Genomic DNA, 9,051 nt, shown 5'->3' with positions numbered 1-9,051 from the left:
TGTTCTTATTCCAGTACCAAACAGTCTTGATCACAGTGGCCTCGTAGTATAGTTTGATGTTAGGCATTGTGATTCCTCCTACTGTGTTCTTCTTCCTCAGCATCGCTGTGGCTATTCAGGGTCTTTTTTGGTTCCATATAATTCTTTGAAGTACTTGTTCTAAGTCTGTGAAATATGCCGTTGGTATTTTGATAGAAATTGCATTGAATCTATAAATTGCTTTGGGTAGTATGTACATTTTAATGATGTTCAGTCTTCCCATCCATGAACATGGTATATGCTGCCATTTATTTGTATCTTCCTTAATTTCTTTCTTCAGTGTTATGTATTTTTCTGAGTACAGATCTTTTACCTCCTTGGTTAAATTTATTCCTAGGTACTCTAGTTTTCTTGTTGCTATAGTAAATGCGACTTTTTTTTTTTTAAGTTTCTATCTCTGATATTTTATTGTTGGTGTACAGAAATGCTCTCAATTTCTGAATATTGGCTTTGTACCATGCTATTTTGCAAGATTCACTTATTAGGTTGAGTAGTTTTTTCATGGGGTCCATAGGGTTTTCTATGTATACTATCATGTCATCTGCAAATAATGACAGTTTTACTTCCTCTTTTCCAATTTGGATGCCTTTTTTTCTCTTTCTTGTCTGATTGCTGTGGCTAGAACTTCCAAGACTATGTTGAATAGGAGTGGAGAGAGTGGACATCTTTGTCTTGTTCCTGATCTTAGGCGGAATGCTTTCAGTTTTTGGCCATTGAGTGTGATGTTGGCTTTAGGTTTCTCATATATGGCCTTAAGTATGTTGAGGTATGCTCCCTCTATTCCCATTTTGCTGACTGTTTTCATCATAAATGGGTGTTGTACTTTATCAAGGGCTTTTTCATCATCTCTTGATATGATCATGTAGTTTTTGTTTTTCATTTTTGTTTATGTGGTGTATTACGTTTATTGATTTGTGAATATTAAACCATCCTTGCATCCCTGGGATGAATCCCACTTGATGGTGGTGTATGATCTTTCTAATGGATCCGGTTTGTCAATATTTTATTGAGGATTTTAGCATCTATGTTCATCAGCAGGCCAATATTGGCCTGTTGTTTTCTTTCTTTGTTGTGTCTTGACCTGGTTTTGAAATTAGATTAGTACTGGCTTCATAGAAAGAGTTTGAGAATCTTCCCTCTTGTTGGATTTTTTGGAAAAGTTTGAAAAGGATAGGAGTTACTTCTTTTCTAAATATTTTGTAAAACTCACCTGTGAAGCCATCCAGTCCAGGGCTTTTGTGTGCTTGGAGTTTTTTTTATTACTGCTTCAATTTCACTAATTCTTATTGGTCTGTTCAGGCTTTCTGCTTCTTCTTGATTCTATTTTGGAAGACTATATATTTCCAAAAATTTGTCCATCTCATCTAGGTTGTCAAATTTTTTGTGATACTGTTGTTCATAGTCCTTTGTGTTTCTGGAGTATCGGTTGTGATTTCTCCTCTTTCATTTCTGATTTTACTTATTTGATTCCTCTCTCTTTTTTTCTTTTCTTTTCTTTCTTTTCTTTTTTTTTTTGAATATGCTTTATTGATTATGCTGTTACAGTTGTCCCAATTTCTTTTTTCTTTGTTCCCCTCCACCCCTTAGTCCATGACCATTGGTTGTGCACATAGTTCTTCTCAACACCTTTCTGTCTACTCCATTTCCTCCTACTATGCTTCTTAATTCCTATACCATCTCCCTCCCTTTCTCCCCTTCCCCCTCCCCACTGACTTTCCCCCAAAATGTTCCCCATACCTATAATTCTTTTCCCACTCTTGTTGCCTACTTAGTCTGCCTTTGTTTCGGTTCCCTAGCTTCTGTTGTTGGTTGTTGTGATACAGTTTTCATTTTAATGTTCATAGTTTTGATCCTCCTTCTCCTAAACAAGTCCCTTCAACATTTCATATAACAGTGGTTTGGCTCTGATGAACTCCTTCAGTTTTACTTTGTCTTGGAATCGCTTTCTCTACCCTTCTATTCTGAATGACAGCTTCGCTGGATAGAGTATTCGTGGTTGTAGATTTTTGCTTTTCTTTACTTTGAATATTTCTTGCCAGTCCCTTCTTGCCTGCAGAGTTTCTTATGAGAAATCAGCTGATAGTCTTATTGGGACTCCTTTGTACATAATTCTCTTCTTTCTTGTTGCTTTTAAGATTCTCTCTTGATCCTTAATTTATGACATATTGATCGTAATGTGTCTTGGTGTGGTTCTCCCTGGGTCCAGTTTTTGTGGAACTCTCTGTGCTTCCTGGACCTGTAAGTCTTTTTCCTTCCCCAAGTTAGGGAAGTTCTGCTTCATTATTTTTTCACATAATTTTTCAATTTCTAGTTCTTCTTCTTCACCTTCTGGCAACCCTATGATTTGGATATTGGCCTGCTTATAGCTGTCCCATAGGTTTCTGAGCCTCTCCTCATTTTCCTCACTTTTCGTTTCCTCTTTCTGCACTGGTTGACTGTTTGTTCCTTCCCTATGTTCCAACTTGTTGATTTGATCGCTGGTTTTCTTTCCCTCACCACTTGTTCCATATGTGTGTTTGTTCATTTCAGTAGAACTAGCCTTCATTCCTTCCCCATCTTGTTTAAGATCTGTTGTTAGGTCTGTAAGCATTTTTATAACCAGAGTTCTGAATTGTGCCTCAGATAGATTTCCTATCTGCTGCTTCATTAGATTAGATATTTGCTGTCTGGTCAGCTGCATTCACCAGGATCTCTATCATTATCTGTGCCATCCTGACAGTTTTGTGTTTACCTTTGCTTCCTGGACGGGGCAGTCAGGCCTCCTACGCTATAGGGGGTGGAGTCCTGTGCACTCGTCACAACCCGGCGAGCCTTCTCGCCACGCTGAGGCATTTTCTTTGGGGGCAGGGGTCCAAGATGGATTCCTGCCGTTCACCCTCCACTGAGAGACCAGGAGCCTCCTCCTCCATCCCCCCTTCCTCTGGGCCTCACAGTCCAAGGCAATGGGGGTCTGCCTTCCCTGGTGTTTGAATCGCAAGTTGACGGGTCTGATCTGTAGCCAGGGGGGCTCCCCAGGCGCTGCTCACCTCCCCTTAAATATGGATGGCTATGCTTACCTCCATCCTGCCACCGTCACCACAGCTGCCGCCACCAGCACAGCTTGACCTCTCCACCCTGCTTCATCTCTCCTCCCCATCCAGACAAGCACCACTTCTCTATACCTTCATATGTTGGACTTCCATTTATTTTCTGGAACTTCTGGTTATTTCTAATTTCGCAGTAGTTGTAGTGCTTCTTAATTGTGGAGGAAGACAGAGCATGTCAGTCTAGGTCTCCATCTTGGCTGGAAGGCTCCTGTGTGTCTCTCTTTTTTTCTTGATGAGCCTGGTTAAAGGCTTGTCAATTTTGTTTATGTTTTCAAAGAACCACCTCCTGGTTTTATTGATTTTTTGAATTGTTTGTTTAGTCTCTATGTCATTTAATTCTGCTCTGATCTTGATGGCTTCCTTCCTTCTACTCATTCTGGGCTTTGTTGTTGTTGTTCCTGTAGTTCTTTTAGCTGTAGGGTTAGATTTTTTCTTTGAGACTCTTCTATCTCTTTTATGTAGACCTGTATTGCTATGAACTTTCCTCTCAGGACTGCTTTCGCTGTATCCCATAGGTTTTGGGTTGTTGTGTGTTCGTTATCGTTTGTTTCCAGAAACTTTTTGATTTCTTCCTTGATGTCATTGTTAACCCATTCATTATTTAATATCATGTTATCATTCTCCATGAGTTTGAATGTTTTAGAGTTTTTTCCTTGAGGTTGATTTCCAGTTTCCAACGATTGAAATCTGAGAAGGTGTTTGATATAATTTCAATTTTCTTGAATTTGTTGAGGCTTATTTTGTGTTCTACTATGTGGTCTATCTTTGAGAATGTTCCATGTGCACTTGAGAAGAATGAATATTTTACTTCTTTGGGGTGAAAAGTTCTGTGTATATTAACTAAGTCCACTTTATCTAGAGTGTTGTTCAATGCCTCAATATCAATGATGTTTCTTTGCTTCAAAGATCTGTTCATTGTTGACAATGGGATGTTAAATTCCCCTACTATGAGTATGTTGCTGTCTATAACCTTCCTGAAGTCTTTCAAAAATTTCCTTACATATTTTGGTGGTCCTATGATGGGTCCATATATGTTTACAAGGGTTATATCATCTTGATGGACTTTTCCCTTAAGTATTATGAAATGTCCTTCTTTGTCTCTTTTTATGGCCCTTGCTGTGAAATCTGTTTTGTCTGATAAAAGATTACTACCCTAGCTTATTTTTCATGTCCACTTGCTTGAAATAATTTTTTCCATCCCTTCACTTCAGTCTGTGTAGATCTTTGGTTCTGAGGTGGGTCTCTTGTAGACAGCATGTGTGTGGGTCATGCATTCTAATCCATTAAGCTACCCTATCTTTTTTTAAAAAATTATTTATTTATTTATTTGTTTGTTTGTTTGTTTTATCTTTAGAGAGAGGGGAAAGGAGAAAGAGAGGGAGAGAATCACTGTGTGGTTGCCTCTCACTTGCTCCCCCAACTGGGGACCTGATGTGCAACCTAGTAATGTGCCCTGACTGGGAATCAAACCAGCGACACTTGGCTCACAGGCCGTTGCTCAATCTGCTGAGCCACAGCAGCCAAAGCCTTACCCTATCTTTTTTGACTGATACATTTAATGCATTTACATTTAAGGTTATTATTGATAGGTACTTATTTATTGTCATTTTTCCCCTTCGTACTTGTGTCCCTCTCTGTCTCTCTCTGTTTTTTCATCCTCTTAAAACAGACCCTTTAGCATCTCTTGCAATGCTGGTTTGGTGGAGATGTATTCTTTTTGCCTTCTTTTTTTCTGGGAAACTTCTTATTTCACCTTCCTTTTTGAATGAGAATCTTGCAGGGTAGAGTAGTCTTGGTTGTAGGTCTTTGTTTTTCATTACTTGGAATATTTTTTTCCATTCCCTTTTGGCTTATAATGTTTCTGTTGAGAAATCTGATGATAGTCTTATTGGAGCCCTCTTGTGTGTTATTGGCTGTTTCTCTATTACTGCTTTTATAATTCTCTCTTTGTCTTTCAATGTTGCCATTTTAATTATGACGTGTATTGGAGTCGGCCTGTTGGGGTTCATCTTCATCGGAACCCTCTGTGCTTCCTGAACTTGCATGAGTTTTTTTCTCATCAAATTAGAGAAGTTTTCTGTCATTACTTTTTCAAACAGGTTTTCAATCCCTTGCTCCTCTTCTTCTCCTCTGGTATTCCTATGATACGGATATTATTATGTTTCATGTTGTCTTGCAGCTCTCTTCAAAACTCTTCATTCTTTCTTAGTCTTTTCACTTTGTTGCACTGTCTGGGAATTTTTTTCTACATGGTCCTCCAGCTTCCTGATCCAATCTTCTGCTTCCTCAAGCCTGCTTTTAATTGCTTCTACTGTGTTCTTCAATTCAGAAATTGTATTCTCCATTTCCTCCTGGCTCTTATTGATAACTTCTATGTCCTTCCTCATGCTGGTGTAATTCTCATTTTTTTTCTTGTAGTTTCCCTGGAGTTCTTTGTAGTTTTCTTTGAGCTCGCTGAGCTCATTGAGCTTCCCTATAATCCATGTTTTGAATTCCATGTCTGATAATTTGCTTTCCTCTGTTTCATTTAGCACTCTTTCTGGGGATCCTCCTTTCCTTTCGATGAGGGGTTGTTTTTCTGTCTCCCCATTTTTGTGACTCTTCTTGTTTGTTGCTGCTTCTCAGATTGATCTGCACTTCCTGGATCTGCCCATGGTGGCATCAGATTGTGTACCAGTCTGGGCCTAGGCAGCCTGTTGGAGACTTCCAGGGACCTACTGCCTTTGTTTGTCTTCTTTAGTTGTTAATCTATTCAATCTGTGATCAGCTGTCAGGCTTAAGCCCCGAGGGTGGGGCAGAGTAATTCCTGTGGGTGGGGCTTTTGCTTCCCCTCAGGCTGATGCCACTTAGAGGGGAATAATCTGCCTGCGGTGTGAGGATGAGTCAGCACTGGGACACGGCCAGCTGCTCCCTCAGTTCTCTCCTCAAATCCACTGCCCCAAATTCTTCCCAAGCATTTCTAGTCCTCTCTGCCTTCACTCTGCTTGAGCCCAGGGTAAGTGGGTGCCTAAATATGTTCCCTCGTGATCCATTTAGGAGCTCTTTGTCTCCAGCTGTTTCTTTCAGGCCAGCAAAAAACCCTGGGGCTTTTCACAGCTGGATGCTATTTTACTTTCCGCTCTGTTGCTGTAGTCTGGGAAGCCCAACTGGGGGTTTGGACCCTGCCCTTCTCAGGGGGAACCCCCTGCTGCTGAGCTGTTTCTCACTCCCTTCAGCTGCCACCCATGGGAGCCCAGCCAGCCCTTTTGGGTCTCCACATGTCTTACCAGTCACATTGTGATGAAGTGGACATTTCTGTCTCTTCTTTGTTATAAGACTTCTCTCCAGCTAGTGTTCAGTTGGTTGTTCCAGATAATTATAATGTTTTATTTTTTCTTTCTCCAGTTTTATGTATCCTATCTCTTTCTTGTAGTTCATAATAAGCTCGTCCTCAAGTTCATTGAGCATTCTTACTACCGGTGTTAGATTCTGCCCATATGTAGGTCTCAAATATAAATTTCGGATGGTGGGAAATACTTCACTTATTGCAGAATAATATTGACATCAAAGTTTTCTCCTCTCTCTGCTCAGAGTCCTGACATTAGGACATGTGGGGACCTCAGCAGGAACCTGGAGGGGAACTCAAGGGGGCAGCGCTCCTAGACGCAGAGAACACGCAGCAGATGACTCTGTGTAGCCACGTGTCTCCCTGCGACTCTAATTATGCGTGCACAGCTGCCTGTGATGTCACCCTGTGGGTGGGGCCAACGCAGCCTTTGAAATAAGTCTTCGGGACAAACTCATCGCTCCCCTGTTGTTTGCTTTCTTTCTTTTGTCCTTTTATATTTTCATTTTATTTTTTTTAATTCTCATGTGAGGATATGTTTTTATTGATTATATATAGTGAGGGAAGGTGATGGAGAGAGAGACAGAGAGAGAGAGAGAGATTGGTTTCCTCCTATAAGCCCCCTGACTGGAATCAAACCTGCAACCTTTTGGTTTACAAGATGGCACTCCCACCAACTGAGCGACCCAACCAGGCCTCTTTTTAATTTTTAAAAGAAACTTATTTTTCAGTTATAGTTGCTGTACAATACAAAGTAATATGGAATGTAAACTGTACAGGACTTGTTTTTTTAACTAATGTTTTCCAGATGGGAGGGAGTTAGGGGGACTGGGTGAAAAGGGGATTGAAAAGCCCAGATTTATGGTTACAAAATGGTCACAGGGATGTAAAGTCCAGCCCAGGGAACACAGTAAGTGATACTGTAATAACTGTGTGTGGGGCCGGGTGGGCCCTAGACTTCTAGGGGGGGAACCACTTCATAGGATATATGAATGTCTAATTACTGTGCTGTACATTTTAAATTAATATAATATTGTTCATCAGCTGTAATTTAAAATAAATTTAAAAGATACTTAAAAACGAAAATTGTTTACAAAGACATTAAAAACAATGGGATCAGGAAGAGTCGATTTTAGTGCTACAGGGTCTGTAACAGCTAGCATAGCTGAGACCGGATTTCTACTTCTATCAATCTCCAGTTCCAGGGGATTATTAGCTACTGGTGTGGCCACTGGGAACATTGGATAGCGCACGGCTAGGGTATGACTAAACATTGCATTTTCTTGAAAGCCTACAGATCGCCCTGACCTGTATGGCTCGGTGGAGAGATGTTCTGCCAAGTGAATGGTGGCCGGTTCAATTCCTGGTCAGGGCACATGCCTGGGTTGCGGGTTTGGTCCTGGTTGAGATGCTTACCAGAGGCAACATATTATTTCTCTTTTGCATCCATGTTTCTTTCCCTCGCTCTCTCCCTCACTTCCCTCTCTATAAAAATAAATAAATAAAATCTTTTTCAAAAGAAAGAACACCTAGAAACGCTTCTAATGTAGACTTACTGGCTGGAAAATTGGGAAAGAATGAACATTTCCGGTGCTGAAAACCAGGTCAGGGACACCTGGACTGGAAAGATTTGAAAAGTTGCTCTTTCTTGTGGGGTGTGGCCGGCCACCCCATGCCTTACTTTGGAACTTCCGCATCCTGGGGTTCATCCGCAGGATGGCTCTCAGCTGTGGCTACAGCACCTTGACCTCTGACACCAGCCTTCCAAGCTGGCTGTTGGGCCTGATGTCGCTCTTCTGAGAAACCTCAGAGCAGGTGAAGCACAAAACCCTGTCCCTGCTGGTCTCCTTCCGCAGGGAACCCACACACTGGAAGCAGCAGGTGAAGCCACATTTCAGGTTCACGGGGTTTTTGAAGTAAGTCAGGCAGACAGGACATCTGCTTGCTTCTTTAAAGGGCTCAACTGTGGCCGCTGTGTGGGGGAGAAGTGCAGGTGAGAGGCTGTGAGGGAGTAACGCGGACTCCTCGGTCCTGGCACACCACCCTCTTTATATGAAAAGCGCTCTGCAGTCACCGCTGTAGGTAATGAGGATGCAACCCAAAGACAAGGATCAATGAACTGGCCCTGAACTTCTGAGGCTTACAATGCTAGTTGGAATGAACACATTACTCATTCTGGGGCTGTAAGTTAGGTGCTGAGGAGGTCTCTACTCTACCTGAGTGTCTTTTTTTTTTTCAATCCTCAACACAGGATAAATTTCTATTGCTTTCGGAGATGGAGAGGAAGAGTGGGGGGAGGAGAGAGAGAAAAACATCAGTTGCCTCCTGTACATGCCCCAGCCGGGGCTCAAACCCTCAACCTCCTAGTGTATGAGATAACAATCCAACCAATGAGCCACATGGCTGGAGATACCTGAGTATCTCACCTGGCAGCCACCAGCCCTGAGTGGCTATTGAACTGCCAGGATGGGGCTTATCCACACTGAACCATGTTGAGCATAGATGGACCCTCCAGTTTGAAGACATCACAGGAAAGAATCTAAGCACCTCCTGCAGAGCCTCCCACATTGATCACATGCTGAATACACTGCCTTTGCCAGT

This window comes from Furipterus horrens, unplaced genomic scaffold (genome assembly GCF_987537825.1).
Source record: "Furipterus horrens unplaced genomic scaffold, mFurHor1.1.pri manual_scaffold_13, whole genome shotgun sequence".
Taxonomy (NCBI): domain Eukaryota; kingdom Metazoa; phylum Chordata; class Mammalia; order Chiroptera; family Furipteridae; genus Furipterus; species Furipterus horrens.
This window is presented reverse-complemented; position numbering follows the sequence as displayed.